Genomic DNA, 20645 nt, shown 5'->3' with positions numbered 1-20645 from the left:
AATCCTAAGTGGCCTGTTCAGCCACGATTTTTTGTTACCTGCAGTTCTGCATTCCTATACAAGGTCAGAACTGCCAGGTCAATCAGTTATAGGAGCCAAACCTTACAAGGTACCTTTCAAATGAACCAAGAGCAGAAATCTTGACCACTGTGGGAAGACTATGCATCACTAGGTATGACCGGGAATGCCCCAGGGAGCCTGGGACAGATGTATGACAAGGGACTCCAGAAGCTGATGAGTGGAGGGCCTTGTTGATAAGATTGAAACCATGGCTTGGGGTCTAGGGCTTGATCTCAATTACAATACTGAGTAATCAAGCATATGAGAAGTGCCTGGTGGGCAGACTCACAACCCCTGATACTATAGGTGTCAGAGCACATTCTCTAGTTTCACCCCTCCCTTTTCTGTTTTGTTCTCACAGAGTCAGGAAAATCTAGAATTTGCAACGTCCTAGGGCTAAATCTCACAATTCACATATGAAGAAGGGAAAACCATCAGAGTCTGAAGTCTGTGTCCACAGTGCAGCTTTGTTCAGACCTTGGTCCCTGCAATACCTGGTGAGATCCCCCAGTGACCTTTCTCGAAGGAGCATATGAGCACTGGACCCAGACCTCATATATGTGGTTGACACATACTAGGAATCATTTCTGAGAATCAGTTTCTTACTAGACTAGGTTTTTGTGAGAATTTGATACCTTTATATGTATAAAATTCAGCCATAGTGCATGATACAAAAAAAAAAAGGTTGCTGAGCTTATATTTTACAAATTTATATAATTCACATATATAATTCATATATAAAATAAGTAATTCAAATTTTATTTCAGATATATATGTATAACTTAAACAAAAGTTTCCATTCCTAATTTTCCTATGTTCTTATGGATTAAATAAATGATGTCATTGGTGATAAAACTATCATACACATGAGCATTGAACTCTAGCAGTCACTGTGGAGGAAGATTCAGCTAGCATCGATTAAGTGTTGTTGTGATTTTAACCAGATTCACTCACAGACACTAGGTTCAAGGACAAAATTTTCAAAATGAATGAATTTTAAAACTATCTATCCCTCTTGTTTATTCACAATCTGTCTTTCCCATCCATTGCCCACTCCCCAAGCTCCAACCCTAAATGTATGAATCTGACCATATACCTTGTCTTTGTTAGCACAGTTCCTTTTACCTACCATCTGTCTTCTTTGATGCCATGGAAAATATGAGTTTGGTTTTCTTAGGAATTAGAAGTCAAGTTACCCAAAGTGCCAAATGAAAAAAAAGAAAAAATTCACAGTGTAAGAATGACAGCAGTAGTGATGCTTGGAGCCACTGTTTTAAGAATAATACTTCCCTTTTATTGGATGTCAGCTACATAGCTGACAGAGCTCTCAGGACATTGAGAGCAAAATATTGGCTAAACTCATGAGAATCTTGAATGATTATTATTATTATCCCCCTTTTTAAATGGAGAATTTTTTTTAATTGAAGTAGGCTTACAAAATCTGTATCACACACATCTGGTGAGTACACTCCCAGTCTGATCTTTCAGTGCACTATTGAGGTGACGTGTGTCCAAATCTATACCCAATCACCCTTGTAAGTCATGATCCCAAAAACATGGGATTTGGGGCAAAAAAGCTGATTATTAATTACTTTACAATATGTGACATGAGCATAAATTAATAGGAGGAAGATAAAACCAAACTACAAACTACAGCATTGACTAGGACATTTAGAGGGTAAGAGGAAGGGAGGGCTAGAGAGGTTTATTTCTATAAAGGATACATCCTAATATATGTCATAAAAAAAATCCATGGCATCTCAGTGATTCTGATGAGCCACCCCACAGAAGTGACTCAAGGCTTTCTTTGACAAAACAGATATCTGCCTAAGAAAAACATGTACAGTGGTTCACTTGGCACAAGAACCAGGGCATTCCTGACAGTGCACTGACAATCCCTGTTCTCTAAAACATGAGTTTCCCCACATAAACCAGTAACTACAATTTTGTTTTATAAAACAGAGTTATTGTTAGCCACTTTTGACAAGAAAATTCTTGAGGCTAACTGGGTGGGTCAAAAGTGCTCTGAGTTTAGGAGTAGGTGTAACTATAGCAACACTGAGAAAGAGCAATGGAAGGTGACAAAGCTTGGGCCCCAGCTCCCTCCTGATAATATGGCTGCAGACAGACTGCCCCTGCCCCTTATTGGAAGCTGAACTCTCCAGTACTTTCTCTCCCACTCTTGCTTCCCCAAGTCTTTTATCCATTCATTCTCAAATGGCCATCAAATTCCTGAAATGATGGTTAAACTCACTAACCACTCAGGAAATGCAAATAAAGCTGCTAAAAATATCAGTACTCAAGTACAGACAGGACTAAATTCCCAAAGCATAGGAAAAAAAAAAATTAAACAGAAAAGAAACAAACAAAAAGAACAAATACAGGAAAACAATACCAATATTACAAAGTTTGTAGAGTAACTTAATGTTCATTCACTGTTAGAGGATATGTAAATTATTATAATGACTTTGAAAACTGTTTAATGTTATCTGCTAAGTTCATAAGTTCTTATACTTCATGAACCAAAAATGTCTCTCCTGAATACTCCCAACAAAAAATGAAACAAATCTGTATCAAAGAGCATGTTCAAGAATATTAAAGATTAAAATGGAATCATTTATAGTAGCCCAGACCTGAGAACAATGCAAATGTACATCAATGAAAGAATGAATAAATTGTTACATGTACATAAAATAAAATACTATACAGCAATAACTTTGAGCAAATTATAGCGGTCTGCAACTACATAAGAATTTCTCCAATACAAAGCAGAAAAAGAAGTCAGATTCAAGAGCACATTCTGTATGACTATTTGCATAAACACACAGAAGGTGAGAAAATTACTCTATTGTTTTAGGATTTAGAATATCAGTTTTCACAGTGAGAATAGGAGTGTAAGAGACAGGAAGGAACCCTCTCTGTGGTGTGAGTCACAGTCCTCTGAATTGAGATGTGAGCCCCAAGACAACACACTCCAACACACTCCATGGTGAAGCCCTGGGCTGTTTACTTATGCTTCTCTCTGAGTGTTGTACATTTTTTAAGAGAATGGACCAAATAAGTGGATATGTTATAGAGATCAGAGCACCCATACCTGTAGGATCAATTGAAAAGAATTATTAAATGTTAACTGAATCCATACATCTTCTCTAAGATGAAATTTTCACTGGAAATACATATTATTTGTAGTGTTAAGGAATATACAAACAACTCTGACTTCATTCCCACATTCAGGGAAAGAGTTCAGAAAAGGTCAATACTGATCATTGGAATACACAGAACTCTTGCCAGGTTAATTTTTCAACAAGAAGAAAGAAAATATTTCTTTTTTTTTTAAATAAAGGTAATCCTTTAAATTTCACCCAAAAAATCCTCTGAAAACCCAGTTTTTTAAAAAATCAAAGAACATAATTAGAAAAACCACCAAATGTAACTTTTCTTGTGTATTCAAAAACTATATCCAACTATTTTATAATTGTGTACACACACACATATATACACACACATACATATATATTCACTCTTGCTTTGTTTCTCTGGAGCACCTAGGCTAACACACACACAAAACCTACTTTCTCATCACCATGTTCTCTTTTCAGTGTAGCTCCATGTCTTCCAATTTCACTTTTATTGAGATTTGCTTTTTTGCTGTGGTGTTTGCTAGAAATCTAGGCCACCTTTCATTTGCACATTCATATATTTACTCCTTCACTCCCTCTTTGAGCATCGATTAAGTGTTTGATCCAGCCCCACGTTTTGATTAATGTTGAAAGCAGAAATGAAAGGTAGCCGCCTCCCTCCCTCCAGGAGCAGGCATGCCTGCAGGGGAAGCCAAGCTGGCACTGCATCCAGGCACGCTCCAGTGCAATGGGAATACACAGGACAGGAGGCAAACAAACCACGGTGTGCACGGTGTGTGTGTTGCAGGGCGGGGAGGGCCCTGAAAGCCCTGGGGAAAGCCCCCTCCCAATATTAGTCACTTTGCCCCTTTTCTTTCTCCCTCCTGTAAGTCTCTAATTCAAACTTTGTTCTTGTGTTATCCCATCTAGTTCAAAATAACAGAAAAACCTTAAAAGAAATTGTGTCACTAAAATATAACTCTTTTGTAGCCCCAGTAAGGAAGACGACAAATTAGGGTAAAAAGTACTTTGACTGACTTTATGCCAAACATCTAATTAAACAGAGAAATGGTGCACGTTTCTCTGTTCACCTCTTGTTAACACATTGTGAATACAGCCAAATAGTATTTTTTTTTCCTTTTAGCCAAATAGGTGCCAAGGAAATACCCATGTCTCATGCCAGCATGGTGCTGATTGTTTAAGAAAACCCAGAGTTAGGTCTGATTTGTTCCCACACCTATCACCTCTGAAGTGTGCTTCTTCTCAATCCACTACAAAATGAAATGTTATCAATAAAATGCTCTGGCCAAGAAAATATGAGTCTCCTCATAGGTATTGAAATTGCTGTTTTCCATGTCAATTTATGAACAGATTGTTGGTTGCTATGATACTTCACTAAATCAGGACAACATTCCAATAGAGAAAAGTATCTTAGGGCCTCCCCTGGTGGTGCAGCAGTTGAGCGCTGGGCTGCGAAGCTGCCCACAGCCTCTGCAGTACTGGTTGGCTCCCCGGCCGCTGGCGAGGGTCCCACATGGCGCGCAGACCTCTCCTGCCATGCCCACTGCTCCCCTCAGGAGTGTATTTCGTCAGTCTGCCTGCTCTGCTCCCTGCTCTGGCTCTGGTGAATTCTCTCACGCTCCCACGCTTCTGACTGTACCCAGTGCTTGTATAAATAAATAAATAAATCTTTAAAAAAAAATGTAACTTAGGTTGGAGTATTTCTACCCATGACAAGACTTCAGATATTGCTTCTACCAACTTTCTGGGCTGTGATCCACAAGATACACCCATCAGTGCAGCCAGAAAACCTGCGAAGCAGCAGCCAATGAGTTTTTCTGCTCCTTAGGCCTTTGTAACAGTAGGTATAGTTACTGTCTCTGCAGTGGGATGAATGACAGGCTAATTACAGATGTGGTTTTCCTATTAAGGTCATTGCCTGTCCATTATAATTTATTCTTAATTACTCATTTTCCACCTTGGGAAAAAATTTTCTCTTGTGAGTTAGATTATACTGTCTCAACAGCCGCAGCATCCAAGATGGCACCAATGCTGCCAGTTCACCTGGCAAGGTTTCCTCTCAGCAGCATTCTTCCTTTCCTCACAAGCCAGGTGTCCATGCACCATCTGAGTAATAATCATGTCCTGTACATTTTCCCAATTTACTCTCAAAATAGTTATTAGAATATAACCATTAGATATGATGTTAATGGCATATGCTGGCCTTCTCAGCTCCATTTATGGGTCCCCAGGGCCACTCAAATCAAAGCTGAACATCTGATCTTAAGCACAGTCACACAATTATGGGAGAATTGGAAAGTGGAAGAAGAGATTTACAGAGCCCCAGAGAAGCTTTCATGGAGAGAACCAGTGACTGTAACCTCCCTCAATGCTTGGGTGATACCCATGCCTTTTCCTAGGGAAGCTGGAAATAAAGCAAGAGATTGCCACTATGGTGAGAAGAAAACTATTTTTTTTTTGTTTTGGGAGGGGGTTAACTTTTTTAAGACTTTATTTCTTTTTTGTATGAGTGGTAATGTATTATTGTTGGTATTCTGAAAGTATAGGATCACCCCCCACCACTCAGGTGTCAACACTATAGGGCACCCACCTCCAAGCCACCCACAGTCTACCACCACAGACAGACCATGTGCTCCTTTCTTTCTTTGTTCTCACCCCTCCGCCTCTGGAAGCTTCAGTTCTATAGTTAGCGTTTAGGGGTTGGTTTTTCACTTTGTCTTTATCTGACCCTTAGTTTAGTTTCTTTATAGCCCACATATAATTCATGCCATCTGGTATTTATCTTTCTCCTTGTAATTTATTTCACTTAGCATTTATTCCTTCTAGCTCCATCCATGTTGTCACAAATGACATGAATTTATCTTTTCTGATTGCTGAGTATATTGCTTTGTGTATATTTACCACAACTTCTTGATCCACTCATCTGTTTTGGAGCACTTAGCTTGTTTCCATAGTTTGGGTATTGTAAATAGTGCTGCAAGAAACTTGGGAGTACAAGTTTCCTTTCAAAATAGTATTTTTGACTTTTCAGGTAGATGCCTAGGGTTGGAACTAGTGGGTCATGTGGCAGATCCATTTTTAGTCTATTGAGACACCTCCATACTGGTTTTGATTGGGGTTGGACCAGTCTGCAGTCCCACCAACAGGGTAGAAGGGCTCCCTTTTCTCCACATCTTTGTCAGCACTTGTTGTTTCTGATCTTTTTGATATGGGCCATTCTCACAGGCGTGAGGTGGTATTTCATTGTGGTCCTGATTAGCATTTCCCTGATGATAATGAAAATGAGCATTTTCTCATGTGCCTGTCGTGTGTATGTCTTATTTTGAAAAGTATCTGTAACAGGGTGGTCCCAACCAAGGGGGGATGTTCCAGTTTCCCTGCTTCACCCAAGGGAGGATGGAGCTGAGTGGAGAGGAAGAGAAGCTGGAGAGGAGACAGAGAAGGAAGGAGGAACGATGGAGAGGCAGGAGGAGACCTGGAAGAGGCATGTGAAACAGAGAGACATGTAAAAAAGCTGCACTTGCTTTTTGGTCCTGGACTGGTTGAAACAGATGTGGGGGAGACTTGTCTGGTTGTTTTTGACCCTTTTCTATGGGTCCTTCCTGGAAGGTGCTTTAGATTTGTGGCAAGCTTTCAGGCCTTGCTTTGGGCCAATCCTGTTTGGTTGGACCTTTACCCACGAGGGGAATGGATAACTTTGGGTGCTTGATTTGGAAACTACAATCTTCCCTTTTCTATATTATACCTAATTGTATTAAAATTCCTTTCCATTAAAGGTCTTATGCACTAGAGTATGTTTTGTCTTGCTATGGTAAATAATAGAACCTATTTAGAATGGGCAGGTTTGGGGTTTTGGGATGCCCTTCTCCCTGCCCTGTAACATTTATTTAGTTCTTCTGTACATTTTTTACTAGGTTCTTCATTTTTTTGTTGTTGTTAAGTTGTGTGAGTTCTTTGTAGATCTTTGATATCAGTCCCTTGTCAAATATATGGTGTGCAGATATTGGTGTCTTTTTGTTTTCATTGCAGCTTCTTTCTCTGTGCAGAAGCTTTTTAGTTTCAGGTCACATTTCTCAGTATATTTCTGGGTGGGAAAATACTACAGTGCCATATTGTAAACAAGTTCATAAAACTCAGGATATAATTTGTTACAATTTTTCTCTGATTCTTGGCTCTATTTAAAGGATGATTCTTCAGGTTCTATCCATTTAACTATCATGTCCAGCTATTAGCCAACTCTTACATGAATTGGTCTCCACAATGTTCTAAAACCTGCAGCCTGGTTTGCAGGGGCTCCTTCATCAGTATTTCTCCCCACTCCTGGAGAACTTCATCTGTATTTCACACTCCTGGAAAACTTTTATAGAATTCTGTCAATTCAACTCGTATTTTTCCTAATTTAAAGCAGGGCTTCCAAATAGTTCTCTGTGCAGCCTATCTGAGTTAAATACCTTCACCTTTATTAGTGCATCAACTCTCTTGTGGTTTGTAATAAACTTCCTTATCAATTCTTTATTTTTTATACAGAGTCACACAGTCTAATTCTTTCCTCTCCTGCTGTCTTTTTAAAACAATGACTTGTTCTGATTTTCTACTTATTTCCAAACTCCTCAGGCATCTTGTAGAGAACTCTGTGCATTATGCAAACTGTAATTGTTGCTTATAACATTCTACTACTTCAGGGCTGCATCATCATTTTCCCATAATTTGATTATATTTAAGTTTTTAATCATTTTCCATTATATATTGGGTGACTGTGGAACAAATAAGTTCCCCCAAGTTGATAAGGTAATTTGAGTCTGGAGAACAAAGCAGGCACTTCCATTATTCACACTTAAAATTTATTCAGGACATCTTCTGTGTGGGGCTCCTCAGCACCAGAGGCAGTGGGCAGGCCTTCAGTTCAAGGACAAGTGGGCATGCACACGCATACTGCATTCTAGGTTTACAGGGCAACCCCAAAAGGAAATGGGAAGACCTGAGTGTGAGTCCTCACCCACACACTAAAAAAATAATTCAGAACAAGGCCCAACTGCAGACACACATAGAAAAGATAATAAAAGGCTTATTTACAAAAGGAAAATGAAAAGAGGGGAAAAGCAGAGAGAGAGAGATTAATTGATGAATGTGTCATACTCATTACGAGTGTACACTGAAGGCAGAGAAGACCAAAAGAGCACAAGCCCATGTGTGTTCCCTTTTATACCAAGCATGGCTGCTTAACTCCGCCTTAGTTCCCATCAATGCCCTTTAGGAAGTCAAGAGTCATGGCAGATTCATGGCTTTATGGGCTTTGTAATCTTCTGCACCTGGGATCTCTTTGGCATGGGAGTGGAGTCCATAAACATTGGTGGGTAGAGTTTGTTCAAGACATACTCTTTGCCCAACACTAGGTGTGATCTTTTCTCATGTAAGCTAAGGACACGAGGTACAGTGGAGCACCCGTGATGTGCATCTTTGCTCTACTAAGAACAGAGTTGTGTATAGATCATGGGTATTGTGGTTTCTTTACTAAAATTAAAAGCAAGTTTGGGAGACTCGAACAGATAAAGGGAGTGGATGGGACTATAATGGGACCTGGGCCTTTAAACTGATAATCCAGATCATTAGTCAGGACACACCCAAGACTAGCCACCCTAACCAATCAATGGTGCCTCGCCTGGAGTATAAGTAGAGATTTGGAATCTCACACTCTTTCAAATGTCTCTTTCTTCATCTTCCTCCACTTCTTTCTCAGTTCTTTACCTCCCTTCCCAGCTCTACCCTTCCTTAGGGTGAAGCAGGGAACCTAGAACCTCCCCTTCCCCTGGGAATTACCCTTTTAGTGTCAGAGTTGTGGTTTTCCCAAATTAACATTTCTTAAGTAGCACCTGAATGGAGTGGCAGCTGGATAGCTAGTGTTCAAAGAGATAAACTGATTTCTCACAGGGCCTGAAAGAGGTATACTGCATGCCTAGAGGGGCAAGGTAGGGAGGTCAAGGCAGGGTAGGCAGAGAGCCTGGGAGGACCTGGGCACAGGAATTTAGTAGGGTCTGAGGTGGGTCCTGACTTAAGGCCAATTCAAACTAAAAAGAGTGGAAGTTTTTTTTTTAAGTTCTTTTGGGTGGGTGGGTTATCTAAGAGCTACTCTAGGGAAAAGAGCTGGGAGGCAGGAGAGACTGTCTATCACCAGAGGCTTGGGGAAGTCATAACAGGAACTCATACTCTTAGCTCTGCGGGCTGTTATTTAGGGCACACACTGTAGAAGGGTCCATCAGTGTTAGTTTAAGTTCTCTACAAGGCCCTTAGCCACAATAAATGGATGCCAATGCAGCAATATATGGACTAGTTTAGCTAAACTCTCAACAAGCAAGCCAAATCCTTTGAAAAGAGCCTCAAGGCAACAACCCCACACCCTCTGCAATACAAACCCTTTGAAATGAGCCTCAAGGCAACAACCCCACACCCTCTTGCCTTAATGGAGACACATAGCTTCCTGCTAATCTTAGCTGGAAGTGGAATTATCAATCTTAAACAAAAGAATGCTCAGGAAAATTCTAAAGGCCATTAATGTTCTTCTTTTGGTGAGGACCAAGGATTACAAAAATATTTTTACATAGAAATGCAGTTAGCAGCAGCCACTAAATTAGATGAATCTGAATTTCTGTCAATTGGTTCATTAAGTAAATGATAACAATATTTTTGAAATTTTATCTTGTTCCACTTAAAACTGGTTCATTTCAAAACTGTCAGGAAGACAATACAAACATTTATTTTAATTGACATATGTAGGAAAAGTAATCAAAATAATCTTCTATCAACACCCTCTTAAGTTGTTGCCCTGGGAAAACAGCCCTTTTTCCCATTATTTCTTCATGTGTATTAACCTGTACTCATTGTTGTGGAAGAAATATTGGAGTGAGGTTGGAGGTATGGGTGTGAAATGATCCACCATAGACAGAGTGGAGAACAGGAAGGGGAATTTACTGAAATACATGCTGAGAGAAACAGCAGGTGAGACAAGAAAGGACTGTTTGGCTGGGCATTAACCCACAAGGAGGTGCGTTACTTTGGTTGTGGCATTGGAAACTACTTTAACTCCATTCTTTCTCTATTGCACACTAATTTTCTCTTTATTGCACATTAATTGTGTTAAAGTTCCTTTGTATTGAAGGTCTTATGCACTAGAGTAGTTTTGTGTTGATGTGGCAAAGGGCAGAACCCATTTAGAGTAGGCAGTTTTGCGGGTCCTGAATGCCCCTCAATCTGCCCACTATCATGACAAATATGGTTTGAATTGTTTTGATGCAGTTTGGGCTGTATAATTTCCCAAAATATAAAATATGTCTTTATTAATGTATTTTAGCCAAAGAATCTAGTTAGGCAATGAAGAATCTCAGAAGGAAAAAGAACGCTGTTTCATTTGCCACTGAGTCATCTTGAAGCTGTGCAACAGAAAGAAGTCATTAAGGAAGTTCAAGTGATGACTGGTGTGCAATCCTTTCTCTCACACACCATAGTGAGTGTGTCCACAGATGTCATCTCTGGAGCAGGTAACTTAGCAGAAACATCCAAATCCATGTACCCTATTGTGCACAGGCAGAATGAGGGGCAACCCCGGGTCCCCAAATTTTGCACATTGTAAATGGGTTCTGCCATGCACTGCATAAAGACAAACATATTCTTAGTGCATAAGATCTTCAATAGAAAAGAACTTTAATAGAATTAGCATTCAGTAGAAAGAGAGAAGATAATAGCTTCCAATTAAACACCCAAACTTACTCATTCCCTCGAGGGTAACTACCCAGCAAAACAGGGTTGGACCAAAGCAGGGCCACTGTAGCACAACCATACATACTAAGTAGGTCCATTACCTACGGGTTCTAGCAGCTGTGTTGGTGTCTTCAGGTTCTCCACTGTTTGTCACCACACCCCGTCGCACTCGGCCACCCTCTGCAGCACACCTCCATCCGCTGCATTGCAGGCCTCTATCCTCAGCACTATGCCACACTGTTTGGCCGAGTGTGTATGCGCGATGGGTGGGCAGGAAAGCCTGAAGCTTTTCCCCTTTACTTAACCCACAGCCACTGAGGCCAGAAAGCTTGCCACAGGCCTAAGGGACCGTCTGGAGGCGACGCATAGGAACGGGGTAGAGGGGACCAGGCAAGTCTGGAAGGAAAAGAGTAAAATAAAAGTACATTTCGGGTATCCCCTGGTGGCGCAGCAGTTGAGCACTGGGTTGCGAGGCTGCCTGCAGCCTCTGCAGCACTGGTTCAATCCCTGGCCGCCAGCGAGGGTCCCACATGGCGCGCAAACCTCTCCTGCCATGCCCGCTGCCCCCCTCAGCAGTGTATCTCGTCAGTCTGCCTGTTCTTTCCCCTGCTCTGGCTCTGGTAAATTCTCTCACCCTCCCACGTGTCTGACTGTACCCAGTGCTTGTATAAATAAATAAATAAATCTTTAAAAATAAATAAATAAATAAAAGTACATCTCAAAATACAGGCCGCCATTGTCCGCCTTCCCTCAGGTATCTCACTCATGTGTTTCCCTCCATGTCCCTGAGTCCCGGGTGCAGGTCCAAGGCTGCAGAGCAAGCGTGGCTGCTTGTGGCCTGTCTCTCTCTCCAAGTGCCTCCTTCCGGTCTTTTCGGAATTCTTCCTTTCAGCTCCACCTTTCCCTAAGTGGGGCAGGGCACATGGACCCTCCCCTTTTTAGATTACACTGTTACATTGTGAAACAATTATATCATTGCTAAGAACTTAACTTGCAAGAGCATGTTGATGTATCAGCACAAGAGTGCACAGCAGTATAGATTTTAAGCATAACTCTAGAAAAAATGTTCCACAAGTAATGACTGATTTAAACAAAAACTTTTCATCCATACATGAAAAGTTACAATTTTTACATTGAGAGAAATTATTTTAATTCAAAATTTTAGTAGGGTGATGTTATAAATTCTTTTTAATTTTCTGCAGCATTATTTTTTATAATCTGCTACATATTAAACATAAACATAAGTTATAGGATGGTATTTACAGAAAAATGTATCCTGACATGAAGAAGCAGTTTTGAAGCCATCCACCCCCCTTTTTGTCTACATGCTTATCATAACTGTGCAGCACAAATGAAATAATATTTATTAAAACTTATTTGTTTATTCTGTTGACTGTTAGCTGTAAAGTGATCTTTATGAAAAAACCCACAAGTGGTTGCTCTATTAAAAACGTGCTTGTCATTGTATAGTTTTTGCAGTGGAGTCAAGCATTCAGCCTTTGAGTCATGAGTATTTCTCAGGGGCCTCATATTTTCCAGAGGCCCCTTCTTTGGGAAAGAGAATGCAGTCTGGGGTGATATCAACCAGGTCTATCTGCAGGTCTGCAAAGTAAAACCTGGCCAGGCCTGTGACACTGACTTGTCTCCCGGATCCTCCCACTGCACACCCACACCCCTGTCCTGAGAAAGATGGAGGGCAGGAGAGTCAGACATCTTGTTATAGGACAGGGAGAGGGTCAGCCCAAACCCCGCAAACCTGCCTATTCTAAATGGGTTCTGCCATCCGCCGCATCAACACAAAACATAGGAGACTTTAATGGGAAGGAACTTTAATTAAACTAGGAAACAATACAGGTAAGGCAAAGAGTCTAGTTTCTAAATGAAGCACCCAAAGTTACCCATCCCCTCGTGGGTAAAAGTCCATCCATATGGGATCGGCCCAGAGCAAGGCCCCAAGGCCTGCCACAAGTCTAAAGCATCTTCCAGTGGGGACCCACAGAAAAGGGTCACAAACAACCGGACAAGCCCTGAAGGAAAAGAGCAAAATCAACATCAAGCTAAAAGCTGCCATTGTCACCTCCCCACGGGTCTCACCGACATCTGTGTCACCTAGTCCACGACCAAAAGACAAGCGCAGTTTCTTCACGTGTCTCTAGGCTCCATGTGCCTCCTCCAGGTCTCCTGGCTCCATCCTGCTTCCTTCCTTCCTCAGTCTCTTCTGCAGCTTCTCCTCTTCCTGCTCAGCGCCACCCTTCCTTGGGTGGGGCAGGGAACCTGGAACCTCCCCCTTTCCTGGGGACCACCCTGTTACAATCTTGCCAACAATTTTTTCTCATCTTCCATCACATCTCCAAATCAATGAATGGAAAGATACAGGACCACACAAACCACTGGGGTTCTTAGGTTTGTAAACTAGAAAGTAGTAAGAACTTTGCTGTTAGAATGATTGCAGCCCTGCTAGGATGGTTGCTATAGTCCCGGGATGGGCATGGGACGCCTATAACAGTGTTGAACAGGTGTGTCTGGAAGTACAAGCACAGTCTCCCTCTTGGTTTTCCTCTCTAAATGCTATCTTAGGGCACATTGTTACTGCAGAGGGAGAGCAGCTTCCCGAGACAAGAGCATGGTTGCCACAAAGGTATCAATTCTGTGGCTTTGCTTTCAGTAGCACACAACTGAGGGGCCCCCAGGGACCCTGTTAAGAAATGTATGCTCTGAAAAGAATTCGGCCATTTATACACACAAAGGCAAAGAAGGCACATTCTTAGTGTGAAAATTTTTTAGTAGAATTAATGTGCATGGAGAGAGAAGAAAGGATATTCTTAATAAAACTCAAAATTACCCATTAGCCTGTGGGCAAATGCCCATTCAAACATGTTTGGTCCAAAGTGGACTGCTGAGACCTAAAAATTTGCTACCAATCTAAGTACTTTCTGGCAAGGAACCACAGGGAAGAGGTTAAGCAAGTCCCAGAGACCTGGAAAAGGAAAGATTCAAAACTCAAAATAGGGCCTCCCCTCGTGGCTACACAAAAAATTAATACCATGTAATTTAGTAGGAGAAAAACACCAAATTTAATAACATATATATGAAGAATTTGTGTGACCATAAATTATGGGGCAAATCAGAGGTTTACATACTATGCTAAGGTGCCTGAGGCATCTAGGAGAGTGGAGGGGGTCTCACATGGCGAGGAGTGGGTGACTTCAGATAACCAAACATTGCCTCTGGACATTTGCCCTGCCTTAGGAAAGGTTTCTCCTTTAAAAAAAAAAAAAAAAAGGAGGATATCTCAGAAAAAGAAAAATACTGGATGGTCTCACTCATAGCAGGAATTTAGAAAACCTAAATAAGGGACCAGGAAAAAGACCAGTTAATACAAAGTAAAAACAAAATCAACAAGCAGCCATAAACCAGAAACACACTCTGGGGTGGGGGGAGGAAGGATGAGGGTCAAGGATTAGGGTCAAAACAAGGGGGATGCAACTGTATGGGGAATATAACCAAAATTAAAATGCATCCATTGTGCAAAAATGAAAAACGATTTTATATAAAATAAAATATTAAAAAAAAATTTAAAAAAGGAGGGTAGTTATTTCTGGAAGTTTTCTTAAGTCTAGGTGATCTGCATTCCTTAAAAAACGGTAGAGTTTCTCCTGAGGTTCACAGGGTCTGGAGACACCTTAGTCCACACACGAAGGTTGCACAGATTGGAAAAGGCCTAAACTTGAACCCTTTTTGGAAGATCAATCCTATACTGTCTCCAAAAGATGCATCTTCCCAGGAGAAGTCACATGAATGAAGAAAATATAGAACATATTGAAGCATGCTAAAAATGGGGCTTGCAATTCAGATTAATTTAGGTGTTTTATAATCCCACTAATAAAAATGCTTGAGACAGCTGTAGACACTTGGATACCAACTCCCAGATATGGAAGAAAAGTCCTAAACATTGAAATTTATTCACTGAGCTTCAGTGTGTGCAAAGAAGTGCTGCAAGGAGAGAAAGGCTTAAAAATTCAAGCAATATGTAAAAGCAAATAAAGCCATAATGTCTTTCACTTAGCACTTAGTAAATGGAAAAATGTACAGAGACTATAATATGCCTCTTGTACACTAATCATAGGATTCCCCACAATCCATATTTCCTGGTAAGTAACTAGTTTACATTATTTTAAAGTTACACAGTATTTTTTTTGTCCCTAACAGTAACTGCAAAGGCACCCACTGTTATTTAACCAGTTAAATAGCAAAACAAAAGCTGTGTGGGAGGCAGGGCCAGGCCAGTATGACTAGAGGGGTAACTCACCTGCTGCAGAGCAGAGCCCTTCAGAAACTGAAACCTATTCCTTGAAAACCTGCCAATGTTTAAAGCAACCAAAAGTTACAGCTGAAGAGGCCGTCAAGCCCTGCAAACCTGTTTCAGCCTATGCCTGTCCGTGCTGCTGATGGTCACCACATCCTCCCAGGCTCTGGCAGTCATCCTTTTTCTGCCACTAATGCAAGTAGCACCACATCCTCCATACCCTCTTGTCCTTGTGTGAAATTAAGATGCCTCCAGAGTAGGCCAAATAACCACTCCCATGTCCCCAGACTGAGCCTACAGAGAACAGCCTCACCCCAGGTCACCTTTTCCATTCCCTACAGACTCAGGGCCAGTCCCACCCCTCAGCCCCAGAGCTCCCAGGAAGAACAGCCTTGGCCTCTGCTGTGAGTGCATCATAGTGCGGAGTCTCCATCTTCTGGCCCCCTCTGCTTCACTCCCCTTCACTCCTGTTTGCACTGATCCCAGGAGCACACGCTGCCCGATCTCCACGTCAAGGTTGGTGTAGGGTCAGTGAAAATGATATCAGGCTTTTCTGCCCTCCCGCCATTAGGATTGATGATGGATCCTTGCGGTCCTAAATGCATGCCCGATGGCTGGCACCTGGAGTAGGGTGTGGGCATGCAGAAGTGGTTACACCTGCGCTGAGAGACTGGGCTTATAAGGACAGTCACGGGGACGCCAGAAGAACCACAAGAGGAGCAGAGAACAAGGCCTCAAGAAAACATCAGAGAGCCCAGATAGAGTGAAGACTTGCTGGGGGCCGGTTGGCTGGCCCCCCAGCACTCTGCCTGCTGTGTACCTGGTAAATCCCAATAAAAGCCTGCAAAAGCCACTGAGGGCTCCAGGACTCCTCCTTTACCCTGTCTGCTCAGATCATAGAGAACCTGCACTGTGCCCATTTCTGCCACTATAGTTGGTTTCCCAGGGAAGAAAATGTGCAACAGACATCATATTTCATCAACTTGCAGAAACTAATTTTTATCACATTTTAGCACCAGTGAAATCAGATCATCTCTAAATTGATGGCATGCTAGAATTTGATTGGCAGTTATCATTTATGGTAAATAAAATAGCACAGTTTTAAAATGAACCCCAGCTTAATTAACTAAATTTATTAATTAAGATGGAAATGAAAATTTTGGCATGAGAAAACAATATCTTAACCTCAGGTTATTAAATTCTTTAGTTAAAACATTGGTTGGGCAGTGGGTGTTTAAATTAAATAACCTGTGCTTTCTATTCTTCTTAATAAAAATGTTTTGGGATTGCAATAATTTATCATTTTAAGTGTTATATTTAAATATATTAATTATGATATATATGTATATGTGTAGGTATGGCAGAAGAAAGTTAGCATATTGATATAAACAGAGCTGCATTATTTTCTGAAATATCTATTTTCTCATTAGTTATCTTCCTGAAAAATAATGCATTAGTTACAAGTCCTCCTTTGCACATTACATTTATATCCTCTAGGTCAATTAGGCCATGACTGTCCTACAACACAAGGCATCTAAATCTATGACTAACCTGTATCATGGCATATTGTAAAAAAAAATGGTGGATGTAAAACCATATTTTGAGTATATGTTGTCAATACTACCGTTCTACACCTTTGCAGATCTAAACTGTATTGGAAGTGGTTTGATTGCAGTCTGTTGGTATGTTGTTTATGATTTGACAAAATACTTTTTCTATCTCAAGCCAGTAAAGTACTAATATCATATGCATTTCCTGCTTTTAAAATTGCCTCTAGTTAAAACAAATTTGCAATTATGTATGCATCATTCTCCATTTAATTTTTTAAAGATATTTAAAATACTTTGGAGGTACAATGAAATTTCAAATATTAAACTTTTTAAGGGTCTTTAAAAAGTCACATATATATATATTTCAAAAAGAAGCAATCATTCTCAGAAAAGACAAAAATGTTTAAAATCCATTATCCAAAATGTGGGCCTCTTGATAAACCATATGAAATTATTGCCAAATGTGTATCCACTACCTGATAACACAGAAACCAAAACCCACGCCCCCAGCTTCTGAGAAAAGAACCAGTTTAATGAGAGATCTCCTGTGAGGAGAGTAGAAATTAAGGAAGAGGCCTCCCCGATGGTCTCAGCACTATCAAGCTATCACCAGCCACTGCAGCATGAGTTAGAGCCCCGCCAGGGAGCTACCCACATGGCATGGCAGACCTCTCCTGTCTCACCCACTGCTCCCCTCAGCAGTGTATTTCAGTAGATCTGCCTGTTTCCCACTCTGTCTCTGGTGAATTCTCTCACCTCTCCTCCCCCGTACCTCTGGCCTATACCCCAGTTCTTGCGTGCATAAATACATAAAATAAATCTTTTTTTTTTTTTTAAAGAAGACTTTCAAATCCATCTTTCTGAGGATGGGACTTTGGGCAGTAATTATGAGATTGAAGAACAAATATAGAAAATGCTGGTTGGTAGAGTCTGATTGGTTGCTTTCTGCTAATTCATGGTATAATTGTTATGCCAGCAAGGCACAGGACACGTTCTCTATTGATTCCAGCAGATGGGTAAAGGAGAGTCCTGGAGCCCTCAGTGGCTTTTTCAGGCTTTTCATGATCTTTCTACATCATTTGTAGTGAGGCAACCAGGTGCAGGCAGGCAGGGGGACAGGGGGCAGGAGGCTACTAGGCCTCCGAGCTTCTGGTGAATATTTGCTCTCTGGGCTCCCCCTGACGTTCCTTCGTCTCTTCCTCTTGTTGCTGTTCTCGACCACTCTCTGCTGCTGCCCTTATAGGCTCAGTTTTTCAGCTCAGGTGTGCCCACTAATGGCTGCCCACACCACACTCCAGGTGTCCACGATCAAGCATGTGTGCCCTGAGCTCATGCTCCCAAGCGCCTCCTGCATTCAAGGCCAAAGGTGATAGCCACAGAGTCCATTGGCACCAAAGTTTGAGCAATCTTCATTTACCCTACAACTCAAATGTGGATCCAGAGTGTAGGGTAAGGTAAAAAGTATCAGGCTTTTCTGCCCTCCTGCCATTAGGATAGATGATGGAACCCTGCAGTCCTGAATACATGGCTGATGGCGGGCACCTGGAGTAGGGTATGGGCATAGGTAGATGGGATTCACCTGGGCTAAGACTGGGCTTTTAAGGGCAGCGTCACAGGGACACCAGCAGAAGCCAAGAGAAGAAGAAGCAAAGAAGTAGGATAGCAGAGAAGCAGAGAGAATGCAAGAGAACACCAGAGAGCCCAGAGTGAAGACTTGCTGGGGGCTGGGAGGCCTAGCAGCCTCCCGGCCCCCCAGCACCCCTGCCTGCTGTGTGCCTGGTAAATCCCAATAAAAGCCTGAAAAGCCACTGAGGCCTCCAGGACTCTTTCCTCCTTTACCCGGTCTGCTGGATCAGAAAACCTGCTCAGTGCCATTCCTGCTCCTACACAGAGCTACAACAGAGTGAGCACCCCTTGCTTCTGAATGTTGTCCATCTAGCCATGAGTCAGGTATCACTGTTCCATCTTCCATAGCTGTTTTTGTTCCTGGTGATAAGCTGTTACCTGGAAGACTATAAACAGTTTCTAGGACTGCCCTCCGAAACACACTTTTCAACTTATGATACATCAAGGATATTTTCCCCTTGTTTAAAATGGTGTAGGGTAAGGAAAAATGTCAGGCTTTTCTGCCCTCCCGCCATCAGGCTAGATGATGGATCCTTGCAGTCCTGAATGCATGCCTGATGGCGGGCACCTGGAATAGGGTGTGGGCATAGGTAGATGGGATTCACCTGGGCTGAGACTGGGCTTTTAAGGGCAGCGTCACAGGGATGCCAGCAGAAGCCGAGGAGAAGCCAAAAGAAAAGCCAAGAGAGAAGCAAAGAAGCAGAAGCAGAGATCACCGGAGAGCCCAGATAGAGTGAGGATTTGCTGGGGGCTGGGAGGGCTGCCAGCCTCCCGGCCCCCCAGCACCCCTGCCTGTTGTGTACCGGGTAAATCCCAATAAAAGACCTGCAAAACCACTGAGGACTCTGACTCCTCCTTTACCCGGTCTGCTGGATCATAGAAAACCTGCCCTGTGGTCTTCCTGCCCTTTACAAATGGGTAGGGTTATTTTTGTCCCGGTGTTGTGGGGTGGCTCTCCTATTCCTACAAGATAAACAGAAATAGTAAAGGACCATAATGACTATCATGGATTCAATATGATCATAGAAATGTATTTCCACTATGAGTCTAACACCACAATAGATCTGAAACAAACTACAAAGTCAGTGAACATTAAAAATGTAATTTCAATAATTGTTTCTTGATGACCATGTGATTGCATACACTTTTCCTTGTATGTAAAATAACTGGTTCTGATCAATCTTTTCACAATTTAATTGCTGGCTTAAATTTGACATTGTTAAACCCATGTGGTATTCTTAAACATTCAGGTGACTTAGCTTTATGTAGGCATAAAAAAACCTCGTTGTATTGGCAGAGGGCCAGAGCAGATTTTCTATGATCTGAGCAGACAGGTGAAGGAGGGGTCCTGGAGCCCACCGTGGCTTTTTTCAGGCTTTTATTGAGTTTACCAGGTACACGGCAGACAGGGGCGCCGGGGAGACTTCCTAGACCCCCCAGTGAAACTTTACTCTTTCTGGGCTCTCCAGTGTTCTTCCATGGCCTCCACTTCTCTGCTGGTGCTGCTCTTTCTCTCCTCCTGGCATCCCCATGACGCCACTCCTATTTGCCGAGTCTCATCCCAGGTGTATCCACCTACACACACCCACACCCTACTCAAGGTGCCCACCATCAGGCATGCATTCAGGACCTCAGGGGCCCATGATCAATCCCAATGGTGGGAGGGCAGAAAAGCCTGACAATTATTTACCCTACACTCATCTTTCAAAAATAAATGACAGACTTAGACTTGAGATTTAGAGAATTTTCATTCACAGGAGAATGGCAAACTCTGAATCCAGTATCTCATTTTCTAGCTCAAATAATGACCAATCAAAATTTAATTACTGTTAAGTCATAATCCGTCTATGCATAGTACATGATCTTATCAGCTGATTATAACGGGATGCCTTAAGTTAATACTTCACTTTGACTCTTTTCAGTCTGCAATTAAGACACTAATTCTTGTTACTAGTCACATTGATGGCAGCTGTAATGCTTAACTAAGCTTCATAAAACACTAACCACATCTGCATTTGGGTCTCATCAGACTATTAGTGACAGCAGCACCAGTTACTTTTGAAACTGCCCTTATTGATGCCACAGGTGACTCTTGTTATCTAGATCCATAGACTGGGATTTAATTAAGCCATAGAATTGGATTATCCCAACCTACTAGAAACTTTCCCCAGATATACTAAAAAGGCAAAATATGAAACAGACAAGAAACTG

This window comes from Talpa occidentalis, unplaced genomic scaffold (genome assembly GCF_014898055.3).
Source record: "Talpa occidentalis isolate TD23 unplaced genomic scaffold, MPIMG_talOcc4v2.1 talOcc4.7, whole genome shotgun sequence".
Lineage (NCBI taxonomy): Eukaryota > Metazoa > Chordata > Mammalia > Eulipotyphla > Talpidae > Talpa > Talpa occidentalis.
Note: the sequence above shows the minus strand (reverse complement) of the source record.